Source organism: Triturus cristatus, chromosome 7 (assembly GCF_964204655.1).
Source record: "Triturus cristatus chromosome 7, aTriCri1.1, whole genome shotgun sequence".
Taxonomy (NCBI): Eukaryota; Metazoa; Chordata; class Amphibia; order Caudata; family Salamandridae; genus Triturus; species Triturus cristatus.
Window position 1 is genome coordinate 656,339,426 of NC_140590.1, and position 24,987 is coordinate 656,364,412.

General features: G+C 43.0%; 1 protein-coding gene across 9 annotated transcripts in view; it reads left to right on the forward strand.

Moving 5' to 3' along the window:
• ARSG (arylsulfatase G) overlaps positions 1 to 24,987 on the forward strand; it is a 1,970,563-nt gene that overhangs the window by 484,049 nt on the left and 1,461,527 nt on the right. The window lies entirely within an intron of this gene.

The following is a 24,987-nucleotide window of genomic DNA, read 5'->3' on the forward strand; positions in this document are numbered from 1 at the left end:
CACATGTCTGCATCACACACTCAGTGTTATTGACTTTACAGGGCCTAATTAGCAGGCCCGGCCATGATTGACTGCACAGGGCCTAATTAGCAGGCCCGGCCAGGGATCCAAAAGCAGCCCTGACAAATTTAGTCGGATTGGCCCCCCTTACAGTTCATAATGAGTGCAGTGAGTGAGCCTGGCCACTACAAGGGGGTTTGGGTGAAAATTTGGGCCAAAATGGCACATTCTGCAACACATTTTTCATTATATATTAAATTGTATTAACTTTTAAAGCATAGTAAATGATGTCCCTAGAAAGCACCAGGATTCAGCAAACTTTGGGGCTCCTAAGTGATTCTCTCATTATCACCCTCCAACAGTACCCATCATCTCTCCATAGCCCCTCCCTCATATGTATTTCATTTGTTTATAGCGCCTCTCATTCCAATATAGGGTGACAATGAATAATTTGTGTGTAAATCAGTGTATAGAAAATGTTGCATAAGACAAAGGATTAGAAGGTGTAGGATTCATGTCATCCATACTGGTAGGCATTTTTTGGTCTGGAGAAGCACAAACCCAGGATTCCGAACGTAACACAGTATTAGGGTGGGCTTTGCTAACAAGAATTTATTTCTACCCAAACAAACCCTTTTAAGTAACATTAGGATAATGATAGACTTGGAAAAAAACATAACTTTTCAACCTGTACCTTGTAGTTTGCATGCAGCTCTTTGATGGCACTTCACAGCTCATTGTGCTAGATCATGTTTGTAACTTATGAACTGCACAGTACCAAAAGGGTCTCTGTGGCAAAAGCAGTAACCCACTAAGCTATGCACCTAAAATACTGTTCTGTGAGCTGTATAGTGCATTATCTTTGCAGCAGGAATATGAACCCTCTGCGCTACCTTAGATGAGTCAAGACACTAGACAAAACTCTGATCTCTATGCAGCAGGTACATTAATCACCAGAGTTATTTTGACACCTTTATTGTTGTCTGCAAACTACTGGATGTACAAAGAACTCAGCAGAGGGTGCTTTCAAAACAGCTGCACTGCTACAAAAATGCCCCCGTAACAAAGCTGCCCCTCTTCCCCCCCAGCCTCCCAGCGAAACGCCCGATGCCAGGTACAGCCAGTCCGGCCTGGCTAATTAGACCCTGAACTGTCAATCACTGTGTGATGCAGGCCCTCTCCAACCCCTGGCCACCCTGAGATGATTCAAATGAGCACTGCTGGATTCTGTAACATCAACTCAGTATAGGGCTACCCTGAGGCTCAGTGTGGTTACAAACTTGTCAGCAGCATAACAGCACCTCTTGTGTTATGATACGCTCTAGAGTGGCACCTCGCCTCAAAATCCCAAGATACAAGAAAAAAAACATGGGTGGCACATCCTTCTCTGTTCAAGCAGCCAAACTATGGAACTCTTTATCCCCAACATAAGATCCACGGACAACCACCTTATCCTCAGAAAACTACTCAAGAATTGGCTCTTCCCCACATAAGCACCATACGCAAACAGAAATATACAGCATATCACTCTGTATATAAACATTATTTGTATTATAGATATGTACCTATATATGTGTATTGCTTTCTATAAACATGCAGAATAATTGTTTAAATAAATAAATACATTTTTAAGTACAACACTTGAAAACCAGAGTTTATCTAATGCATCTTTAATCTACATATACATACCTACTTTATGCATCTATATACCTTCCATGTACTTGGATCTATATATTTATTACCTTTCTCCAAAAAAGCATACAATGCAATACCCTATTTCTCACCCTATAACTCTCTCAATATATCCTCTACCTCAACTCTCTGACTCGTCTCAAACCTCGATCTAGTACTTTTCCCAATGCACTACCCTATTTCTCATCCTACACATCTATCAATATCTTTCATCTACATATACTTACTTCCTTTATGCATCTATATACTTTTCATGCACTTATGGATCTATATATTTATTACTTTCTTCTTCTAATTCAGCATATCCTATGCACTACCCTATTCTCACCCTTTACCTCTCAGTACATCTTCTACCTCAACTCTCTGACTCCTCTCAAACCTCTTTCTACTACTCTTTCCAATGCACTACCCTATTTCTCACCCTATATCTCTATCAATATATCCTCTACATCAACTCTCCCATTCATCCCAAACCCCATACAGCTACTATCATCCCCAAAATAATCCTGTCTAGACTCTCTCCTACTCTACCCTCCTTGCATCATCTGACACCTCTTTACTATACTGATTTTCCCAAAACAAGCCTTTCTAAACTCCTCCCTCTGACGCTTCCCCTCCACATCCCTTTTTACTCATCCCAAACCGCCTCCTACTGCTATGACTTCCAAAACAAACAGAACAAAAATCTAAATCATTCACTCTTCTATCGCTCCACTATCCTTTCAATCAAAATATCAGACTAACATGTCCACTTCTCAAATTTCATATTTCACTATACTAATTCAGCACGAATCCGCTATGGGTCCCAGAGTAGCGTGCTACTCGCCGAAAAAGCACTTCAACACCTCATCAGGGGTAACAAGCGCTATATAAATACAAACCTTTTTCCCTATTTTATCCGTCCGCTATCCTTCTCAATCCAAATAACTGACTAATATCCACCACTCAAATTACTTTCATATTTCACTATACTAATTCAACACTAATGCTTTATGGGTTCCGGAGTAGCTTGCTACTCCCCGAAAAAGTGCTTCGATATCTCGTCCGGAGTAGTAAGCGTTGTATAAATGCAATTACAATACAATACATACACCTAAACTGATTAAAGAATACCTGCTGCTACTCCGATTACTGGTACTCTTCCCGGCTAGGAGAAGGTCCAGCCCTCAAAAGGGGAAAATTTAGTAGCGCCAGTACTCAAAACCGGTGAAGACCAGTCCATTTAAAGCACTGTCTATGCCCTCACCAAACTGGGAGAACGGGGATGTGGCAGTGATCAATCACTCTTCCCACCTTTGAAAGAAATCACACTTATTGGCATTTTGTGTTATAAAACAGTGATTCATTACATTGAATAGTCATTAATGCATACATTATGGTTTAGAACATCAGATTAACATTGTATTTTAGTTTCGACATTGCACATCTAGGGTTTTCTTTTGCGCCCTCATAATTGTCAACATCAATATTAACTGTACAAGTAAATGTTCTCATTTTAGTAACTAGTCACTGTCCTCTGATAGTGATTCCGCTTGTGGGGGTTCACAGATATTGCCCCGAAAATTATTCCACTTTTCCCATACCCGGGTCCATTTTTTAGGGCATCCCCTGTGCAGATATACTGCTTTTTCCGTTATCATTACACCGTCCATGTCCTGGCACCATCGTCGAAGGGTAGGGGTTGATCTGGAGCCCCAGAGCTGCGCTATATTTCTTTTCACTATTTTCATACCCAATTCCACCCAATCCTGAGCCGCATAGTTAAGATCTGTGGGTTCCCAAATATTAAGCAGACATCTCTTTGGTTCAGGTTGAATCATCACCCCCGTAACTTGGGAAGCCATGTGCATGATCGCCTCCCAGTAGGATGTAATTTCTGAGCATTGCCAGAGTGTGTGCCAAAACGTGCCTGGCGCGCCGCACTGTCATAGGCAGAGTGTTGTATCTGCATTGCCTAGTTTGTGCATCAATATTCGTGTATAGTAGGTGCGGTGTAAAATCTTTAGTTGAATTAGTTTTAGTTTAGAGGGGATCGCTACTTCTTTGGAGGATGCAATTGCTTCCTTCCAGTCCGCTTCATCCAAATCTCCCAGTTCAGCCTCCCATCTTAATTTAAGGACCGTCGTGGGGTCTGGCTGGTTGTTTACTATTTTCTTGTACGTTAGCGATATGGCTTTTTTAGTTATGTGGTCTGTAAGTAATTTGTCTTCATGGGGCGAGGACTCCGGCAGTTGTGTGCCCGGTGGAATCAATGCCATGAGTGCATGACGGAAATTATATAGCGCCCTCATCATCCAGTCTGTCCCTAGGAGATGCCTGTCCATGCGATAAGCCGGTTCATCTTGTAGTGCATGTAGCCACTGGTTTATCACCGCAAGTTGGGATGCCCAGTAGTATGTTTTTATATTAGGGAGGGCGATACCCCCGTCGTACCAGCTCTTTACTAGTTTATACATAGCTATACGGGCTGATCTTCCATCCCACAGTAGCTTATTTACTTCGGTGTTTATCGCAGTGAAGTATGCCGCGGGTACTGGGAATGGTGTGTTTTGTAAGACATATAGGAATCTGGGGAGAGCCATCATCTTAAAGAGGGCTGCCCTACCCAGTAGTGTGAGTGGTAGCGATCGCCAGTGGCTGGCATCTCGACGAAAACACGCCAAGGGATGCCGCATGGTTTTCTTCAATGAAGTGAGTGTCTTGATGCGTTATATAAATGCCGAGATATTTGAATCCCTTGTCGGCTACCTGTATTTTGCATTTTCGTGGGAGTCACGGGGGGCCATGAAGTATAAAGATGAGGGATTTCGCCCAGTTTATTGTTTAGCCTGAAACTCGCCCATACGCCGCACATATATCCAACAGGCAGTTAAGAGAGCGCGAAGGTGAAGCCAAGTATAGCAACACATCGTCCGCATATAGCAAGATGCAATCTTCCAACCCCATAGTCCATTTAAGACCATGGATAACCGGATCTTGCTGTATCCATGCCGCCAGTGGTTCTAGTACTATTGCAAATAGGTGCGGTGACAGGAGGCAGTCCTGTCTTTTCCCCTTACCCAGGGGGAAGTCAGCCAAGATGCGTCCATTTGCCACCACTTGTGCCATGGGTTTAGTGTAAAGCAGTTTCACCCATCGGCAGAACTTGGGGCCAAACCCCATGTGGCGAAGGACTGCGAAAAGAAATGGCCATTCGACCATGTCGAACGCCATACGTGCATCCAGAGACATAATTATGGCCTCTTCGTCTACGCACCATAACATTATGGAGCCGCCTGAGATTCAGTGCCGTATTACGGTTTGGCATAAAGCCGGATTGGTCCGGGTGGATCACCGTTCCGAGATATGGTTGTAATCACAGTGCTAACGCTTTAGCAAATATTTTCGCTTCAGCATTTATTAGGGATATCGGCCTATATGTCATGCAGTCCTGCGGCGCTTTACCCGGCTTATGGATTGCGACTATTGTTGCCAGGCGCTGATCTCTGGAGAGCTCTCCTTTTATCAGACTGTCTTCGTACATATTAAGCAGGTACAGCACGAGGTTATTGGCTGATTTTTTGTAAAATTCTACTGGAATACCATTAGGTCCCAGGGCCTTACCTGTATGTAGGGTGCCTGTCGCTCGTAAGAGTTCATCTTGGGTCAGATCCTCCTCCAGTGTTTGGGTTGCGGTATTAGATAATGTAGGCATTTGTATTTCTTTTAAAAAGGCTAGATTTTCTTCTATCATATTTGTGGCTAATGGCGTGTATATTTTCTCATAATGGGTCGCTACTATGTCAACAATTTGTTGGGGGTCTGAGGTCACGATTCCAGGCTCCACTTGAAGGTGTGCTGTCCATCTGTTGACCCTTTCCTTTTTGTCTAGCCAAGCTAGGAGCTTGCCTGCTTTATCTCCTTGTTCGTAAATAGTATGTTGCATGGTAGTGAGTTTGGATTTCGCTACCTCCCATGTGAAGGCCTTATATTCTTGTTGAGCTACATGTAGCCCATGTGTTATATCATCAGTAATGTCTGTGGCGTGGTCTGCCTCTGCTTGTGCTACCTTCTGCTCTTGCGCCTTGACCTGTTGTTGCTCTACCTTTTTGTGATTTGCAACTAGTGAGATTGCCTGGCCGCGTAGGACTGTTTTGTATGCCTCCCATAGAGTCGTTGGAGAGGGCACCGAGTGTTTATTCTCCGCAAAATATTGTTTCATGGATGCATTCAGGCCCTTCCTAATCACTTTGTTTTTTAAATATCCGGAGTGGAGCGGAAATAGTTGGCATCTTCCCGGGATATAGTTTGCATAGGTAATTAGCACTGGTGAGTGGTCCGATATACCCCATGGGCAAATGTGTTATATCTAGTACCCGCTCCATCCCTGCTGCCAATGTAAATATGTAGTCTATTCTTGAAAGACTATTGGGGGGCCCTGAGTGCAAGGTATATTGGAGTTCCTGTGGGTTTCAGGCTCTCCATACATCTGTGAGGCCAATTGCATAACAAAGTCCGTTAACTTGAGATTGGAGCTGCTGGAATCCTTGGGGGGTTTTCTATCTATGGATGCATCGATTGTAGTGTTAAAGTCACCCCCTATGATGAGTTCTCCCTGCAGGAGTGATAACAGGAATTTCCCCAGAGCCGGGAAGGTTGATTGATGTATTGTAGGTGGGACATAGACTTGAGATTATATTATAATGCCTCCCTTCCCATTGGCATGATATCGCTGCAAATCTCTCTTGGTCGTCTGTCCAGGATCCAGTTAGTATCAAGCGGTAGCGCTTCTGGGTCAGGATTACAACTCCTCTCGACCACGAGTTAAATTCTGAGTGCATTGTCATTTTGTAGCCCCATCTATCTAGGCCCGTCAGATGTGATTCTTGTAACAGTGCCACCGCTGGACCCTTACGCTTGATATACTGAAGAACCAGTCCCCTTTTTATCTTATCCCCCAGCCCATTTACGTTCCAGGACATCACAGTCAGGGGGGGGCAGATATCCTCTTAGTGCCCGGGGTCTGTGAGTTTGTAACTGCCATGGGTACATACATGTGCGCCACCTAGAACCGCCTCTATGTAGAAATCGAGGGTGTCTTGCAATGTGTACGTCATAATGCCAATTCATATGCCTTTCTGTCCAACACTATGCATCAAAAATGAATCAAACAAAAACCCCTTTAACTGAACCCTACCCTACTCCCTCCTCCCTAACTGCCTGCACGGCGGACTTTGAACTACCCGCCATCCCAACTTAGCAGGGTGCTTAATCCCCGGAACTTTGTACTTGCGTGAGGGGGGGGGGGGGGAGAGCTGTTTTGCGATCTTCCGTGGTCTCTCACTTCGGCCTATACTGTACCTATGGCCTAATACACAGAGTTCACTTTTACTGGCACTAAAATCATTGGTACTGGTGAAATCAGTGTGTATGCTCAGTGAGTCCGGATCTGCCGCGTTTCAGCCACCAAGTATGGTGTTGTCAGGTCTTCAAGCGTCGTTACTGTGGGGGTGCTTCTTTTCTCATTTCACTGGCCTGGCATACGTGACTTTACTCTGAATCTTCGGTCACAGTCTGTGTCGGCATGCCACCCGATGCTTCCATCTCTGGCGCTCCCGATGCTCCCAATCTCTTGGTTAGTTGTCTCTGTCTCTGTCGTGTGGGCCCCGTGGCCTGATGCCATCCCTCTAGCCAGTCGTGGGCTTCCTGCGGTGATGTAAAAAAACAAGTTTTTCCTTCCGCCTCAACTCTCAATTTTGCCAGGAAGAGCACTGCGTATTTGAGGTCTCGCTTGTGCAGTTCTTTCTTAACTTCCAAGAAGTCCCGCTGTTGCTTTGTCACGGTCGCCGTGTAATCCGGATATAGCGTTACTGTCCAGTTGTCCACCTGTATGGGGGGCGCAATAAGTGTCGCCTGTAGAATTGTGTCCCGGTCACGTAAATTAAATATACGTGCCAGTATGGGTCTGGGTGGGGCGCCTGGCAGGGGTTTCCCGCCAGGCACTTGGTGGGCCCGTTCCACTGAGAAGAAGCTGGATAGCCCACGTGGTTGTAGTTGGGTTTTGACAAGGTCTTCCACGAAGAGGTCAAGAGCGGGTCCCTTCACACTTTCCGGCACCCATACCAGGCGTACATTATTGCGTCGTGAGTGGCCTTCCTGGTCGTCAAGCTTAGCCTCCATTTACTTATGCGCTAGTTCCAGATGTCGATTAGAATGAGGCAAACCGAGCAGAGCAGCTCATGTATCGAGAATCCCGTAAAAAACAAAATGTCCGTAATATAATAGTTTCTTCTTCTTTTAATTCAATCGTGTTTCATGTATTTCTTATCCTTATACATATGGTTCAAGCTTGTGCCTTCAAACAAAGCCTTCGAACAACGCCAACACGTGTTTCGTCCTTATGGCTGTCAGCCCAGGACTTCATCAGGGCTAGAAACAAAGGATAGGCTACATTGTATTACATAATTCAAAATTATACACATGTGGTTATTACTAAGAGCATGACTTATTCCCTCACCACATGTGTACATTATTACTGATTAGTTGCACAATTAGAAAAAAGCCAAATTTGTACATTGATATATACAAAAGAACAACCTATTGCAATAAAGATATTAAGAGTGAAAAACGTCCTCGTGATTAAATTTCAACCGAAAAGGCAGAAGGGAACAAAGAGGGGAGATAACCAAATATGTGCATCATGCACTCCATATAGCAGAAAAAAACAACAGTGAATTAGTCATTAGAGAAATTATTCTGTATAACAGAGAAACATATCACCATACACCCGTAATTCAGTGCCAGTAAGTAAAAAGACGAAAAAGATAACGATAAAAAATGTTTCGAAAAAAAAATATATATATAACGGAAAGGATATATATATATAGATGAACATGAGTAACGAAAATACTCATGGAAAGTAACATACAGTCCCTGGTAGTGAAACTTCAAAGGGGAACGTCAAACAGATTGCAGGCTAAAGTTAACCGGCAATACTCTAGATCAGTAACCATGCATCAGTGCAGAGAAAAGTGATGTGTACATGAGTACAACACTTACCCACTCGAACAAACAAATATCGAAGAGTGAAGTGAACAAACAGTCTTCTATCCCTGTAGGGTCAGAGGACGTAGTGAATCATGTAAGCATATCCTAACTAAAGACAGTACTTGATAGAATAACAACGAACATCCAAAATTCATGTAACCAAATAGCATTATAGTTCGTAATAAAATGCTTGGTAAATTTAAATTAGCATAGTACTAAAGCTTATTACACGAGCTAATCTAAATAGTTAATAAAATCCAATCTATAATCTGAGAAAACGCGTGTAACTTGAGAGTAAAGTAGATGGGTTGCTACGAAAAGTCGTCATCAGATTCCAAAGTTAAAGACTTCTAATATTAAGGCAATATCGTCGCCAAATATCCTAATGAGTATAATGAAAAAGGAAGTAGTCTCAAAAAGCTGTTAATACTGCACCTGGTTCTGTGCATAAATATTACACTATTGCATCGTAACGTACTGTCTAAGATATTAGAGAATCTAATAGCGGGGTAAACGAAATAAAAGTATACATCACTGTGTAAGCTGCATTAATTATAACGACATTCGTCAACGAGAAATATCACAACTCAATGTACACATAAGCTATTAATACATTTATCTAGCTTAAGGTAATATCAACGGTCTAGGGTCTACTAGCATGAAGTCCATTACTAAGAGTTAAGTAAAAAGCGATGAGTTAAACAAGCCAAATTACCGAAAATAACGGCTAATATACGTTCGTCTAACGGGACAAATGCCCTCTTGCTAGACTAGATAACCTACACAGAGAACAGCAGCGTTTACCTTGTACTGGCTTGCTGAAATCCGCAGTCTGGATCTCTCGCTCGAACCACGGCGTGCAACCCGCGCGCCATATTGTAACGGGCTTAAATAGTCCCACTAGGGGTATGGAAATAGACAATGGACTAAAGAGTAACCAAAAGGTATAGGTAAACCTAACAAAAATGGCTCCATTTTGAAGTGACTCCATATGAACACACAAATAATGTTTAATAGCGTAAAGGGGCTAAAAAAGGAGGAAATATATTAGGGAAAAAACAAAGTATGTATATAGAGTATATTAAAGATATATTGTGAAGGAAAATAATTAAGAAAAAAAACGAAGTGAAGTGCAAGATACCGGAGTTCATTTAACCAAGTATCTCATATTGGTAGGGGACTGTTCTGATCTAACCTATCAAAAGTAGAAGAGTCAGCGAAAAAATGTACTATAAAGTGATCTAACTTGACGGACTAGCACTTACATTGTCAGTGCCATCTTGTTATCATTGTTGTGAATATATAGAATAAGGTAATATTAATAAAAGTGCACATGAACTAAATATTTAAAGAAAGTAAAGTGTAAGTAAATATATAGAAACAAAAGTAAGAAATAAAATAGAGATTAATAAAGTAAATAAGGTGAAGTGGCTAATTTAGGTCAACTAAGAGAGAAGGAAAAGGGAAAACCCAAAGGGGTACAAGTAGGCAAAAAACTCATTAAGCCATATATCTGGTCATAATATGAAACTAGTGCATATTCAAACGTTTTAGTAATGAGACATGAAGCACATACAGTTGGCAACCAAATTGACATGTTCATAACAGGAAGAGGAACTATATTCCCAACAAGATTACAACCCCAGAAAGTATTGCAGTTCATTATCAATATTGATTCCCTTGTCCACCGCATGCAGTTTCAAGATCCAACGTGCCTCCATCTGGCGTAATCTTAATTCTCAATTGCCGCCCCTTATATCAGCTGGCACTGTCCCGATAGCATGAAATTTAAACGACAAGTGTTTATTTTGTTCCGGACATTCCAAAGCATGATGAACAATTGGATATCTGTCATCCATGTTTTTTAAAGCTCTGAAATGTTCTGAAATTCGCACCTTTAGATTCCTAATGGTGCTTCCCACATAGATCATAGTACATTTGCATATAATTACATATATTACAAATTTGGTATTGCAATTTATATAATGATTGATAAAGAATCTCTTTGAACCATTATATTGAAAATCTCTAGTGCCTGTAAGAGCATATTTGCACATACTACAATCTCCACATTTGTGGAAGCCCAAATTATTCTTTTGCAGCCAAGTCAAGTTATCTTTATTACTCTTAGGGTAACTGGGGCTAACCATATTACGAAAAGTGATTCCCTTACGATATGTTATGCTTGGACACTTGGTTAAATGTTTATTCAGATCTGTGTCTGTTGTAAGGAGTTTCCAATGAGATTTAAGAATATTGTATATTTTATGTGACCAGGGATGGTAATTAGTGATCATTCTCACTGGCTCGCGTGTTCTCAAGGTCTTAGGGGGACGTGGTTTAAGTGTGTCATTTCTTATAAGGGCACAAGCCCTTCTTTTAGCGTGTGCAATTACCTGGACATCATAGCCACGATCAGTAAACCTCTTTTCCATATCTAAGGCACATCTATTGAAATCAGTCATTGCTACAGTTCCTGCGTGCTCTATGAAATTCCCCAAATGGGATGGAATTAATCTGAGTCTTGGGGTGGGCACTCGCCGCATGTAGTATAGAGTTACAAGCAGTCTCTTTTCTGTACATTCTGCTATTGATCTTATTGTTTTCTATAAATAGTTCAACATCCAAGAAAACAATTTTTTCAACATTATATGTCATAGTAAATTTCATATTGAACAGGTTGTTTTACTATGTAGTTCTTCCATATTACCTGTCCAAATTAAAAGACAATCGCCAATATACCGCCCAAAAAACAGGATGTAATTATGCCAAGCCGCCCCAGGTGGGCCCCAGATGTGCGCCGCCTCAAACCATCCCATGAAGAGACAGGCAAAGGACGGCGCAAAACTGGACTCCATCGCGGTACCGCATATCTGTTGGTACCATTCACCTTCGTATAAAAACACATTGTGTTCAAGAATCATTCGCGACATGGTTATGATCATTTCTAAGTGTTCCAGAAATTCCACCGGTCTTTGGTAAAGAAAGTGGCGCAATGCTGACAACCCCTGTTCGTGTAAGATATTAGTGTACAGAGACACCACATCTAGAGTAACGAGTATCATTGACTCATCCCAAACAATATGAGTGATGGTGTTAAGAATATGTTTTGTGTCTCTAATTGTAGATGGTAAGTTCTCTATAAATGGTTGAAGAAAGGTATCTACCAACTCTGAAATTCGTTCTGTCGGCCCTCCAATTCCAGACACTATTGGCCTCCCTGGGGGGGCAACAGCATCCTTATGAATTTTCAGTACAGTATAGAGACAGGGATATCTTGGTCTGTCTATTAGGAGGTACCGGTACTCATCCTCATTAAGCAAAACCACCGTATTCCACTTCTTTAGTTGGCCATTAATCAATCTCTTAATTTCAAACACCGGATTATTAGATAGTTTCTTATACCACAGTACATTCCTGAGTTGACTCAATCTCATTGTCATAATATTCCCTTGTCATCACAACAATGTTGCCTCCCTTGTCTGCCGGCCTTATAATGATGGTTTGGTCTGACCTGAGTTGTTTAAGGGCTAGTCTTTCTTTAGGGGATAGGTTATCAACATAGGAAAAATAGTTGTGATGGTTAATACTACTTTCAAGTTTGTCCAATTCTTTTGTGACAGATGTCGGACTTGTCGCTGCAATGCCGCTGTGTCGGTGGAGAGAGCCGCCGTGGTTGATTCGATCTCTGTCAGTCTCGTACTTATCTTGGAAACATCCGCAGGCAGTAGTGTAATGTCAGGGGATATAGTGCCAATTGACGTTTGCATCTGGTTTAGGGTGGCTATTATGTACTGCAGGGTTACCTCTTTAGGTTTCGCGGACTGTGAGCCATCACCGCAGCCCGTCTGTGTCTCTGGGGCAGGTGATTGATCTTTGTGATAGGCATATTTCTCGAACTTATTAAGTTGCGTCGCGCGTTGGCCTTTTCCTCCCATAGCGTCAGGATCGCCTGGCTGTATCACCAATGCTACAGTGGGGTGGACAGTAGTCGCCGCTGCCTGCCTGCGGGAGTAGCTTCCACGCTCGGCCTTTCGGTTTTCCCGCTTCCCACTGCCGTCGGTGCGAGCCCTCGCTTAATGTTAGTTGCGTATGATCTCCGCCTAGAAGCTCCGGGATATAGTAATGCTCCCTAGAGTCTGGTCTGTGCTTGCAGTGCTGTCTTCGTTTCTTGGCCGAGTTTAGTCCCTCGCTGCCCCTAAGTGCGCCCTTTGGAGAAGGCGTTAGCCGTGTCCTGCACGGCTGAGATAGTGAGTGCTCCTGGGTTTTCACGCCTCTCGCAGGCGCGGGTAAATTGTCGCCTCCGGGGAAAGCAGGCCGCATCTAATTATTCCTGACCCACCTTTAATCTGTGCGTTCTGAGTTTGTGGCTTGACTGTGTTGTACGCTATAGGAACTCCAGGGCAGGGGCGTAGGAGACACTAAAATTCTGGGGGGGGGGGGGGGGGGGGGGGCAGGGACAACCTTGTGCACTTTCCAGTGACCCTATACAAATCACCGCCCATTAAACAAATACAATTGCATACTTTCGAAGTGAAATATTGAGAAAAGCAGGCATGTAGTCACAGTTTGCATGTATGCTTTATTGTTATTTACATTCATATAGTAATGAGACCAAATGATTAAAAAAAACATATATATGAATCTTGCATCTTAATGCACAAAGCAAACAAAGGCCACTGACTTAGGGTGGGGGCGTCGTGTTTGCAAGTGCAATATGGTTTGAAAAGTACCTGCTGCTGCATTCCTGGTCTCCAGCAATTTTCAGGCAACAATAAAAATGTGAAGATAACTTTGGTGATTAATGTTCTTTTTTTGAGAGAGATCGAAGGCTTGTCTAGTGAAAGTTTTAATTCAAAAGGTCAGTGAGTTACTGCTTTTGTCTGAGATATTTTTTTGGTATTTGAAGTTTATAAGTTAAAATCCTAACATTGAACAGTGAGCTATTAACCGTCATCAAAGAGCTGCATAAAAACTTCAATGTATAGATTAGAACATTATGATTTTTCCCCAGTCTTTCCCTATCCTAATGTTGGAAAATGGGTTCATTAGGATAGAAATCAATTCTGATTATTGAAGAGAACCCCCCCACCATGGTGTTATGTTTTACATTCTGAGTTTGTGTTTCTCTAGTGTTGCAAAGCCGCCCTGGGCACTCCCCAACTTTTTGTTGACTGGTACTGGTGGTACCTGACTGACTGACCCTGGCCTCTGCCTAAACAGCCAGTGCTATTCTGAAAGAGGCACTTAAAAATACAGTGAAAACACCTACATACACTAGGGTGCACTATGGGTTAGGGTACCCCTATGATTGGCATGACCTCTCCTATAAGGCCCTAGTACATAATAGGGCAGGGGGATTAGAACTACTTTTAAGTCCCTAGAATATAATAAGGCATGGCAGTTTAGAGGCCAGCAGCCTTTTCTGCGCTTGCATGTGTGCACTGCTGAAGCCTGAGGTCAGTTTAAAAGTAGCCCTGTGTTATAGGGCTGCTTTTAAAATGCAAATTGTGCCCAAACTCGACTTTTGGGTTTGGGGAACTTACAAATTGATCAACTACAATGTTGGGGCAAAATTAAGTGGAAAAATGTTTTCCACTTAACTATGGCTGTATCATATTTGCCACATAATACATCATCTGCTGCATAATCTAACGATTACCTCCAAAACAATTTTGTAGCTCAAACGGATCCCAAATTACTAAAAGAAATGTGACTTGTGTTGCTGTGAAGTTTAGGGCCCTTTGCAAAGGTTAGTAAAGAAAACAATTCCTAAGAAAACAATTGGTCCCAGACACTCCTAATGACACTCAAATTAATACCTGTAGGAGAGTGTAGTATGCAATCAATTCATACAACCGAAAATGTATAATGTAAAGGCACATTCAACAGGGAAATCTCATAGATAAGAGGCCAACCAAAGTCAATTAAATTGCAAACATCAATTTATTTCCCGCTGAATCATATTCATAAAATGCAAACTTAGGGGCTGACTACGATGGCAGGCGGACTTCAGTACCACTGCCATCGAATCGGGGAATGGGACCGCTGGCCTTCAAGGTGGAGGCCCCACGATAGGCATTACAATGCGACTGCCACTACGGTGTTCGCAGTGCCTATCTTTTACATTGCAGCAGGTGCTGCTGGCTGCATCATCCGCCGCAAAGTTAAAAAAAAAAAGGAACATGTTAAATATATCGGTGCCTGCCACATGGTGCAGTGATATGTTGTGGGGCATCATAGATGCCCCCCAGGACCCATGTCTGGGGGCCAGGGGTAAAGGGGCCTGCTACGGGCCCCCAATGTCCCTTTCGCCAGCATTTCCATGGCAGGTGAACCGCCATTGATAAGCTGGCGGGTAAGGGACATCGTAATCCCTGCTGCGGTGCATGGTAGGCACCACCAGCATTGTAGGAACCACGAGCCCCTCCACCACACCGGCGGGCTCAAGAAGCCCGTCGGGTGCGTGGTGGTTGGTCTTTCCGACCGCCAGGTAACCACCCGCCATTGTAATATGGCAGGCTGTGATGCAGTCACCAATGGCGGTGGGACCGCCACCGACGGGGTGACGTGGCGGTCCCACTGCCATTATAATCACCCCCTAAGTTTGGTGTGCATGCAAATCCTACATTGCCAACCCCTGGCAACTTGCACTGCTAGTGCTGGAAAAAGGCCAATGGAGGTACCAATGGGTGAGGTGGACTGGCCTCAAGGGTCTTGTGACCTCAGTGACAGATTCACTGTCGATCAAGGATGTGCTTCTTCATATGCCTGCCCGTAAGACTGGAAGTGAACTGCAGTATGGATTGTGGTGGACCAGTCCACCTGCGGGTGCTAAGACACCTGGGCTTCTAAGGTCTATCGGGCCTTCTAAGGTGTAGCATCGGAATAAGCTCTGTCAGGAGTGTGGTATGGTGAACTGGTCATGAAGGTCTGAACATGGTTCTCCAGTTCCAAATTTAGCAGCTCTGGCCAGAGTGCCACATTCTCTCCCACACTGAACACCATACTGCCCCATTGAGAGAAACTCGCACTGCTTTCAGCACAACTCAATTGTGCTGCGACTAAATTCAAATTATGCACTAGACAACAGTAAAATGCTGCCTGAAAAAAATGAATAACACCCTGGAAAAAGCAAACACTCATAGGGAATGCAAGAATAAGCAAAGCATGTGAACTGTAATCAGAAAAAAACATGGTTACCTTAACGGTTTTAAACTCATTATTCAGAAATCAGGAAGTGATTTTGCCTGAAAAGTTCAAGACATGGCTACAGGACCAGGAAGGGACCCCTTTCAATGTCCATTGCTTATATCCTTTCAAAATGTATGCAGTTAGGTTTAAAAAAGACCACATCCCCAAACACAGAGCCGCATTTTAAAAGCTAAAATAATTAAAAAGTTGAAAACGATCATATTAAACGTTTCCACTCTACCCATCATCCAGGTATTGCAGTCCCTTTAGGAATGGCGCACTTACCCAACCTGGGAAAACAATGTTGTTCAAAGAAAGAAGATAAAAAGAAAGTAGCGCTTTCACTGGCAAACTCTGTAAAGTGGCGCTAATGTGTGTGGGTGTAAATAACAGTCTGGCCTGTCTGCTGTCCACTCTGTATTGCTTTATTTAGGTATTTAACTATTTTTTCTCTCCATTCCGAGGTTTTTCTTTTCAATAGAAAACGGTCAGAAAATGAGGACATTTACAGCCAAAGTGTTCAGCCTTTTTTGGATCAATTTCACAGGGGAACAAATAAAGAAAAGGAGAGGCAAGAGAGAGTACCTTAAGAGCTGCCTCTTGAAATCAGCACGTAAGCAGGAGAGAGACAGTAAGAGATGGAGGAATAAAGAGAGGAGGGCAGCCGCCAGAGGCAGATCAGGAGTAGTGGACAAAGAGACAGCGTTTATTTTTTCTCCGTTCTCTGCCCTTCCCAGAACGGCTGAGCCTTCCTGCAGCATAACAAAAGGCAGTGGGCGGGTTGCCTCTGACTCCAGGCAGGGCCATTAAGTAGCGCTTTCGCGTGCTAATGGCCCTGCGATAACAGAAGGGAGAGGGGAAATTCCTTTGTCCCCTCGTCCCCCCCACCCTTGTCCCCCGTGTCCCCCCCACTCCAAAATCTGGGGGGGGGGGGGGAATATATCCCCCGCGTCCCCCACACTTCCTACGCCCATGCTCCAGGGTGCACCTCAGAGGGACGTTGCAGGGTCTACACGAAGCACTGGCACGCCACAGGATTCTGGCGCCGCCTTCAATCCTCGGCGCTCTCGGCAGCGTGTTGTTGGCGGCGTTACTGTGCTTGTGGTCAGCCTGGGTCCTCAATCGGCTGTTCGGGATTATTTCTCTTCACCGGATCTCCCTGTGAGGACTGCAGCGAGAAGTTGTTTCGGTCCGGGCATTCACCTTCAGTGCTCTTTACTCTGTGTGAGGTGTCACGGCTCTCGGCCGCTGCCGGCGCTCAGCGAGTTCACTCGTCATCTTCCGCAGCCGGCCCCTGTGTCAGCCGCGCTGAGATTACGCCAGGCCCCGGCTCACTATCGCTTCTTAGGCCACGGCCTTTGCACACGGTGCGGGTCTCTGATGGGTGGTTTTAGAGAGCCCAAATCGGTATCGATTATCCCTTTGATGTTCCGGTGCCCTCTCCCGCTTCCGGATTTTAACTTGCTGTCGGATTTAAGACAGGATTGACGGGGAGAGACACTGTCAATCGCAGGAGCTCTCCTAGGCTGCTGTCATCTTCGTCGGCTGCTAACCACGCCCCCTCACTCTTCCCACCTGTGAAAGAAATTGACGTAAGCCCTTAGCTGGAGTAAAAAGCGGACCTTTCAATTTTTGAAAGAGGAAGGTGAGGAGTTTATGAAGGCTGACAAATGTCCATGTTTGTGGTGCTCATAAACGTACAAAGCTGACCCCGACTTTAAACACAAATCCAATAAATCCCACCTCTTTTGCGGGATTTATGGATCCGGAAAACTCACAGTCTCTGCACACGTTATTGGACGTATGCCTGCCAGGTATCCCATTGTGAATTCCTGGTAGGGTCGGTATAAGTCAATTTGGTTGTAAACTAAAATCTACCCATGTGACTAGGGCACCTCGACACTATTTAATGAAAGGGGCCATTATGCAGAGCACATTGAGGGCTTGCCTTCCATCCGTTGAAGGTCAGTAAAATGAGTGCAGTTAATGTGGGTAATGGTTACACTTGTTCCAAGGCTACATGAACACAAGTGTAGCAGTTTATGCAGGAGGTCTGTTAAATAGTGCAAATGCTACACATTTCCAAGGCAAGCTAACAAATATCAGAAAATATCACACCTTGAGCATTATTCCATATAAGACTGTGTAGGTAATGTGGAACCAAATGTGTTTAAGGGCACACCCTATTCTCGATTTCTACCTTATAGTAACATTACAGATGTTAAAATGAAATTACAGTAAATGAGAATAATACAGGGTGCGTTTTGAACTCAATAACGTGCAATATATACATCCAACAAAATGGTGAGGAGAAAAGGGTTGCAGATGATGTGAAAGCAGTGATATATTGTAAGGTCAAAAGTCAGCGATGCAGTATCTATGTGCTGTCCTGCTCCTTCATTAAACTGTCTGACAGACCCTGTGTTTTCCTTCAAAGGTGACCTGTTTCATAAGTTCTCTGGCCCAAGTGCTGCGTCATTAGGTCGGGCCCACTATACACCACAAGCTTTCTGGTTGCAAAAGACCTATTGAGGACTTATCAAGTAACTCGCAGGGGCCTGCAGCCGTCCTATTGCTTACCAATGGTTAGCTTTTTTGTCACTCATTTGCTTTGTTCTTATTCAATCCCTTTCCTTGTCCCAGCTTGTTGGTCTTGTGTGTATTCCACTCTTGGAGCACAGCATAGTTACCTTCTCTCTAATTGGCTGGCTTCTATCCTTCCACTGCTTACTTTTAGGGAACAACATTTTTTTCTTCTTGCTTAAGGACTTCATGAGGGTGCATGTGTTTTCCACCCTTCTCTCTCGCTCTGGGAGAGGGGTGCTGTCTCATATATAAACAAGCATTTACAATGCAACAGGTCTCGCAATTTCAAGTTTTGGAGCTATTGGTATTGCAAATGGCAATGCCTTTAATAATATTAAAAGGCATTGTCATTTACAATACCAATAGTTCAAAGTTTTGAAAAAGCAATACCTGTTGTACTGTAGAGCGTGCAGTGTTTAAGTTTAAAAAAAAAATGAAACTTCTTGTTAGAGCTAACGCTACCCTGTAATCTCTGTGCATGTTAGAACTGTTAAGTTTAAGGTTATTGCTGCATTTTAATGAAGGGCTGTGTATATTCTGTAGGACCCGTACTGGGGTTTAAAAAGGTGTAAAACTCAAACTTTCAAGGTTCTATTTAACCTTAAGTAGGGTTGTGCTGCATAAACGAATGAGACCATAAGGTGTGTCAACCAGGCAATCTCTCTGCCTTCATTTAAAGGCTGCGCGATCGTCATTGCTAAGTGTAGTAGCGTGGAAACGAGATGCTATAAAATAAACGCATTGTTATAAAAACGTCACCATTTGCGTGAAGGAAAAGCCCTACTTCTGTATACCGATGGCAAAGCCGACTGAAACATCGAGATACACTGTAGCACAGAGGATTTTCCACTGTTGTGAAGTACGTTTAGTAATTTTGCACAGAACGAAGGAAGGTTTCAAATTCATCCACCTCTGACAGGTCCTATGGATTTTCAGTAACCCCCCACTGCCCCTCCCACTCCCCCAGCGCAGGGAATAATTTTTCAGAGTGAATGCACTCCTGTTAATCCCACTGTAAATCTGCTTGCACCTGGCGACCAAACCACATGGCAGCATTGATGATTTTTGTTTTGTAAACTCCAAGTACATGTTTCTGAGGGTTAGGAAGATGCGGCGTAAGGACCGGAGCTGTCGACTTTGGAACTGGGGTACCGAGTTCAACATCCTGTGATTCTGGGCAAATCACTCGTTGCCTGAAAAACACATTCGTAGGATAGGAAATAAAGGAAATATTACCTCCGTCACATCGCGAGCGGCCGACATACACCAACCAAATCAATCTACACTTGGTCCGTGCACCACAGAATTAAACTGAAGTGACGTCAAGCATATGCTGGCTAATGCGACCAAGTAAACACGCTTGTTCCCCCACCAAACACGGTCAGCCAGTCAGACAGCATGGGTAGACTAATTCAGGGCAGAAAACTAAAGTCTGCTGCGGAGGGCAGAAGACTAAAGTCTGTTGCCAGCAGCAGGAGCCGCTTCGGAGCCCCAGCACGCTGGAGTGTTCTAAATAGCTGTAGCCTGAGTACATGGGAATGTAACTCCAGAGTACAGGAGGGCACTGTAGGCGTCCGCTTTGTCTTACTAAGAAGGCCTGCATGCAGAGAGTCAAAACCGGTGTGCCAGCTGCGAGTCCCCCTGAACAAAGCCCAATCTGGTGCCAGTTGCCAGCGCCCCTAAACAGAGCCCAGTCAGACATGCTGATCGCACACTTCTTCCTTAAACTTCCTAGCGGTAGTGAATGGACATCAAAGCGCATCAGAAGTCCGCCCCCCCACAAGCACTGCTGACAGACGTCTACTCTCTAAGAGGCCCCTGAGTCTAGTTAAACAGATACCAGGGAGACGGGGAGGCTTGGGAGCAGTCAGGAGACCAGGCCAGGAATGTTTTACTTGGCAGCCATCATGGAAGCACAGTGAGTTCAAACGCTATCTTTGCGCACATCAACAGATAATGAAGATTCCCCATAGATGTCGGCTGAAGTCACTGAGGTGACGGCACACGACACTGCAACTGAGCGCAGCAATTTTACCTGACATTCTCGGGTTACAGAGATGGGGCAATTTTGCCACAACGCTTGCACCAAAGGACCAGTGCAATGCTAAAGCGCAGTGCCACGATGACACCAAAAGTCTAGAAATAGATTTTTACAAAAATCTTTTTTTCTATTTCTTGACTTTTGAAGCAATCACGGCACTGCGCTTTAGCTTAAGATGTTTAAAGCTAAAGCCATGTGCCGCCATTGCAAGAACAGTAAACAAACAGAAAAAAATGGTGGACGCGTTTTTTTTCTTTCTTTTTGTTTGCTTTTGTTACAATGGTGGCAAACGCGCTTTAGATTTAAACATCTTAAGTTAAAGCGCGGGTGCCACAATTGCTACTAAAGTCAAGAAATAGAAAAAAATGCACATTTATTTTCTATTTATTTACTTTTGAAACAATCGCGGCACCCACGCTTTTGCTTAAGATATTCAAAGCTAAATCCTGGGTGCACGATTCTAACAAAAGTTAAAAAATAGAAAAAACAAACATGCGGCCGTAAATACCCATTATATCAGCTGAGGCGGGCACGCTGGTTACATAAACATAACAAGGAACAAAGGTGCGCAGCGGACGTAAATCAAGTGTGGCGCTGGGGCTTGGAAACGCACAAGGAACAAAAGTAGTCCCCCAACAAAGACGTAAACATGTAGGACGTAATAATGTAGTAGTTGGTCGGTGCTGCACGGGGGAAACCGGAAACGAGGAGGGAGAAAGATTGCGGGTTGCCCATTTGAAAGCAAGCATTTTTTAAAGGGCACTAACAGAGACCAATACAAGCAATCGGCTAAGAATGGGTGGAGTTCAACTCCTAAACCATACACAATAGGTCGCTAAGCGACAGCGCAAGCGCTGTACGCTCGACCTAAAAACACTGAGGGCTCCCCCACATTTATTTTGCATGAGACTGTTTTTGATTGTGAGAGTGTGGTATGTTAGGTGATACTGGTTGGTATGAGGGTGAAGTGTCTCTGGGGGTATGGATATGCGTTATTAGACTACATGTATGTCTTTTCATGTTTTTTTCTTAGTCTAGTCAAATTAGTTCAAAAAATGGGCTAACCTAGAACTAATTGCAATATAATTTCTGTGAGTGGATTCTTATTGAAATTTTTCCGTAGAAAACGATGGTGAAAAGTCTACCACTCTATCATGACGCGTTAATCCAATATGGCAGATTTTTCAAAATGGCTGCCCATTATTTGAGATATAGGGTATAACTGTTTATATGCCCATGTGTGGTATCATTTTATATGTTTTTAGGGACGAGAAAGTCAAAAATAACATCAAAAATTGTTTCTGATGACCATAATATCAAATTGGGATTAATACAATAAACAACGATAATTATACGTTAATTTGCCAAACATAGTTTTGACATTATTTTTTATTTACATTTTTTTAACATCATTTGAAAAGGATAAACAAATTTCAACTAGATAATATAGCACTTCTCAATATGACACTGACAAATGAAAATTGTTAAAGAGTTAGATTCAAACAGCACTCCTCAGTATAAGAATAGTATGATTTCAATCATCGTCCATGTCCACTTCCATGGAATTGCAACAGCTTATTACTCGACAATCCGTGCACGCATCTGTGCACACTATTCCCTGGCTTTTGCATATACATTGCAGAGTCGCACATTGACTCTTGCTACAGCCACATTTCACAAATTTTAATAAATGATCTGGTTCTGGTGCTTGACTCATTCTAATGGGAGCCAATCTTCCACTTCAAATCCCCACTGTAATGGATCCATATGAATACCCATCCACTGCTGCACCTGATGATATACTCTGAGTGAATGAAATTTGCAGGCATCCTCTGTAGGAGGCAAGACTTCCGGTTTCACATGTATTGTTGATTTTGTTGCCTTGGAAGTGAAAGTTCGAAGTCTCATATCATGTAGTGTGCTGTCTCCTGTTATTCCTCCATACAACTCTATAATAGCATTAAGACCAGCATTTTCAATTTCTTCTGTTGATTTTTGTGAAGTTTGGAATATAGCAGCACTTTCTTTGAAGCTGCCTGATTTTCTTAGCAACTTAATGGAGTCACGTTTTCCTAATCCAAATGGTTTGGAGGTGGTATCACATCCTAATACGGCGTGAGCAAATAAGTTGTGAGAGCAGACATCATTACCTAAAGCTTTTGCTAATTTCCTAATATCATACACAGTTATGTTTTTGGAAGATTTCTTAGGTTCTGGGCAAAGGAAAATATCAAATTGGTTTTCTTGAAAATGATGAAGGAGTAGTATGAGAAGATCGGTGTCCTCGCCAACAATGGCTGTAGGATGAGTTTTGGCCGACTCAATAGCCTCCAAAACGACCATGAAGTCTGCATCACTATGAGCTTGCTTTGTTTTACACCCAGCTTCTTGTAACTTTTGCGATAATTGATCAATGAAGGCTTGTTTATTTTCATTATTACTCAGAAATAATTGTTTCTGGATAGCGATGGAGGTAGAAGTTATGAAATTTACTTTAGGTCTTACAATACCTCTTTTTCTTTTTAGATGGGCTTCTGATTTTGTATAAAACGTATCTCCATATCCGTCGAATACTATTATTGCCTGGCCATACTTTGTTAGCACATATCTCTCATAGGCACAAAGCAGCTCATGGAATGTCTGATTCGGACTCCAAGGAAGGCGATGTAGTAACCACCCACCATCAATGACGAACTGCATATTTTCGGGCATGTTAGCAACGGCTGGTACTTGCTCTTTAATATAATTGGCAAGCTGCGACTTCCCAGATTCCCTCATAAGTCCATGCTTATTGAATAAACTAGCTGGGTATGAGCAAAGCTCATAACGAAACACCTCCTGCAAATCCACGCCACTAGTCTGAGCACAAAGCAACACGCGCTGAAACAATAGTTCAGGATCCATAACAAAGGTTTCTTCTTTCAATTTAACTGATTGAACTGATTTCATTACCTTCACCTGGTTGCTTTTTCTGAAAGAGAACTCAGAGACTCTGTCATCTCATTAAGAATTCTATTTCCTATTTCCAATTTCTTCTGCAAGTTCAGGATTAACATCACTGCCATAAGTAACACACGTGACAATGTTACGCAGGTTGCTGTCTCGCTCAAAAACATTGAGCTGTTCTACATATACCAGTACTTTCTGTGTATCTCCTTTATTGCGTTCAATTCTTGAACTGGTCATAGTAACATGTTGCTCACTTGCTGCATGCTTCACTGAAGCAAAGTCTTGCATGCATTCATTCAAATGGGCGCAAAGGGGGCGTGACATAACCCAGACAAGCTGCTGCTGTTCTGTCATACCTTTTCCATGGGTCATTCCGCCGAATCCTTTCATATTCTTCATTAGAACTTGTTCAATTACCAAATCAGTGGAAAGGCCACCCCAAAACCTATCACTTCTTCGGACAACATGCAGGCCATTTGTAAATGCAGTGTATACATCAGCAGTTTCAAATTCAAGCTCAACCATTTTCTCATAATACAGTCGTGCAGAACTGGCATATAAATTATGGCCACATGCTGCAAAAAAAGTTAGCATCTCCTTTACCATTTCAAGATGTAGATGCCAATTTCCTGTTCTTTCAGCTTTTAAGAATTGTTTCAGGATGTTGACCATTTCCAAATATTGCAACCAAAGTTGAGGAGTCCTGTAAAATTTAAGTTCATCTTTGGCCTTCAGCAGTTTGGTTGCAATTTCGACAATAGCATTATGTGTAACATCCTCAACAGAAAGCTCCCCATTAAGAAGATTATTTAACAATGATCTAGCTGCCTGTAAATCGTCGTTATCATCTAGGGCTTGCGTTGCTAAAATCGTGTTAAAAACGGATGTAGCAATAAGATGACCACAAATCGCTCTTGCAATAGCTTTACCAGAAAGCATGTGCTTTACAGCATTTCCTGCATATATTATCTCAAGTATATCAACCAAGCCTGCTCCACTCATCAAAAAACAGATGCATCCAAGAAAACTCATGATTGTGTGCAGGCCTCCTAGTCTCAGAATGACCTTCTTCAAAGGACTATCTTGTGATTCGTTGGCTATGATGCTAAGTGCTTTGTGGAAAAGAGGCTGGTTGAATGTTATAATAGGGGTCTGGCTGTAACTCTTGGCATGATCAGAAACAAAAAACAGTGTTGAGAGAATACACGTCTCATTTGTTGGATCCATGTTAATCATTGGCAGAAAGATGACAGATGATACACCGGGATGGTTACCTTTATGTAGTAGTTGGCATACTCTTTGCCATCCTGGAACACTGTTGCTGAGTAGATGTGAGATGTTCAATAAAATATCCAGGTTTGCAGATGGGTCACTGTACGCGATTTCCTTAATGGTATTATACTTTAAGAAACGCATCCCACTGGCCTGTGAATATGTTTTTATTGGGATTTGCCCAACCTCCTCAATTCTTCAAATAAAACTTGACGTTTCTTAATGAC